The sequence below is a fragment of the Mustela nigripes genome, chromosome X (genome assembly GCF_022355385.1).
Source record: "Mustela nigripes isolate SB6536 chromosome X, MUSNIG.SB6536, whole genome shotgun sequence".
Taxonomy (NCBI): Eukaryota; Metazoa; Chordata; class Mammalia; order Carnivora; family Mustelidae; genus Mustela; species Mustela nigripes.
Window position 1 is genome coordinate 89,252,167 of NC_081575.1, and position 2,872 is coordinate 89,255,038.

Below are 2,872 nucleotides of genomic sequence, written 5' to 3' on the forward strand. Positions count from 1 at the left end.
GGGGGGGGGGGGGGGGGGTGCTCCAAGCAGCCTAGGAAGGGCAGAATTGCCAAACCATAGCGTGGAGCCTGGTTGGGTCCTTACACATGAATATCTGAGGTGGTGTGTTTCCTACCACACCTTCCCAGGGGAAAATAGGCTATTTACAAGTCCCCAAAGACCCTAAGGACAATGCTCTGAGCCAGCATGCAGGTCCAAAGGGCGCCTAGGGTTGTGTGTCTCCTGAAGGGGGCAAGCCACGCTGGACCTTTCTTAGGCTCTGAGGGAGGGGTGGGCAATCATGGGGTATTCCCACTGCCCGCGGAGGCTGCTGCCACTGGGGGTGAAGTGGGAAGGTGCTGCCTTTAGCTTCGCTGCTGGAAACCATTGTTTGAGTCTGCACCCAGCGCTTCTCCGGCCGGTCTAATTCTCCACGTGTCCAATTTTCGCGTCTGAAAAAAAGCAGCAGCACAGAAACAAAACCATATGACAGGACTGGGCTGCAAACCTTGAAGAATCGACAGGGTGGGGGAGGTGGTGGCTGGAAAGGGGGAGGGGGAAATTATGTGTGTGTTGAGTGGGTGGTTAGAGGCGACGGCTCACAACTCAAAGTTTCAACTATTTCCTACCCGGTCTCACCTCCCGGCGTGCTCATCTGAAGCAGTTCCAACTCTCTCAAACGATTCCGCAGCCCCAGCGCTCGCGGGAGTGTGGAATTACAGTTGGGAGGCGAGGCGCTCGGGGACAGGCGACGCGCAGAGCTGGGGAGTGCGGAAGCACAGGCCACAGGCCCGCGGCGGCCAGACGGCACCGTCCCCCCTTCTGGTCCCGAGCGGGGAGGTGGGTCACTGCACACCCTTTGCTGGCTGGGGATTGGGGTGGGGGGTGAGGGGGCCGGGGTTCTCCCGCCTACCTCTCCGCGGCGCGGTGTGCCTCCTCCCCTTCCTGAGATCCATTTCCTTAAAAACTAGCCCAAGGGCTAAACACTGAGCAGCGGGTTCCGACCCCCCACCCTTGCCCTCCGTGCCCTCTCCGCGTTCTCCAGACCCGCGAGGGCGCTTTAGGCCCCACCCCCCCCCCCCCCCCCCCCCCCACTTCCGCCTGCGCACGAGCCTGTGCAGGTCACTTCGGCGACTCTTTAGAGGCCGACGGTCCGGAGCTTTGTTCTCCAAGGGCTTTCCCCGTCTCCCCTAACTCATTCTGGTCTCCACACTTTATCTGCACCCCCCGGCCCCACCATGTCTGCGCACACAGACAACCCCAGTTCATAATCTCATTAGCATAGGCCTGGGTCTGGGTGACCGCTAGGCTCCCAGCGCGTCTCCGCCCTGCGCTCTACTTCGCCGCAAGCCGGGGTTTCCACCAGACGCGCGCCCTGGGAGGCGGCGGGGGGGGGGCGCGGGGGGATGTTGCGCGGGGCCAGTGTTGGCTCCGGGGCAGGATTGGGGCCAGCCGGGAGGAGGAGGCCGCCCAGGGCAGCCGGAGCCGCGGGAAGGCCCCTCCCAGCGCCCAGTTGCCGTGGTCCCCGGAGCAGATGGCAACTTTGTCTCCTGGTGTGCGCGCAGCGACTTTCAACACATTCAAAAGGCTGCGCTCAGCCTGTCGGGGAAGCCTCGCTGACATTCAGAACCGATTAAAGACCCGAGACGGTGCCAGGCGCAGTGGAGAGTTATGAATTAATCATGGGGGTTACCGATATCTGAGGCTCCCCAGGGCAGCCCCTCTATTATTAAGCAGCCCCCACTGCCCACTCTTGACCCCCCTCCCCCCCGCCACAAAGGGGTAGGCTCGGCGTCTTTTGCACTGCCCAATTAACAGCCACCGGGTAATGTGAAAAGTGTTTGCCCTGCCACCCTTGGTGCAGGCTCCGGTCGCGCCGCTGGGCCTGCCAGACGCGCGTCGGGCAGAAAGCTCAGCCTCTGGGATAGGCCGAGGGTGAGCGCCTGGCCTTGGCCCCGGGGTAGGGTGGAGAGGCGCGTTCTCCGGTTGGGAGCCCCAGGCTCCGCAGGGGAGGAGGGGAAGGCCCAGGCCAGTGGGCGACGCCCGCAGGGCGGGGCGGGGGGGGGAGGGGTACCTCCCTCCAGGTAAGTATCCTGGGTCTCCGCCAGCGGGCCGCTGTTTCGCGGTTTCCCGTGGTGGCTCTGGTGACGTTCCAGGCATGCACAAACGAGGTCCGTGCGTGCACTGAAAACCCGCACAGTTCCTGGACCTTCTAGGAGATCTGCCGGCTGGAAGCCGCAGGCTCCAGTCAGCTCGGAGTCACCCTATGTGCTCCGCACCCCTGGGAACCCGAGTATACATTTCGACCACCGAACCCCCTTTCTGCATATTGTTAAATCATGTATACCCTTCTAATCTTCCCTATTTATTTGCCGGGCCTGCCTGGCTACAGATTTCTGCAAGACGGAGCAGTCTTCGGGTTCCTCCTGCTTCCAGAGGGGCCATAAAAAACAGATGGTCTCATTAGGAACAATTTATGCATATATATTTCGAAGAGTTCAGCAGAGCCGGGGTAGGTTTGCAGCCCCTGCGTCAGGCAGGAGCAAAATATCACCACTTGCAAATGTTTCCAGTTTGCAAAATAATGGCCTATCCAAAGTAGCTAAGCAACGAATTACTCAAACACTAGAAGGTTAGATGCCAATATTATCACATTCCTCGTGTTCCTTTAACCGTCCTCCTCCGCGGTCATTGGATTTCGGAGGGAGGCTCGCGGGCCTCGCACCCCTACGCCCGCGGCTTCCTTTCAACGACTATTTCCAATCTCCAAGTCAAATCACTTATTAATTATAGAGGCAACTCGAGCAAACCCAATTACCCGTAGGCAGCCCTTCCCAGATGGGAAGTCTGTCTCGCGGCTCCCACGGTGGCCCAATTTCTGGGGAGCCCCCCC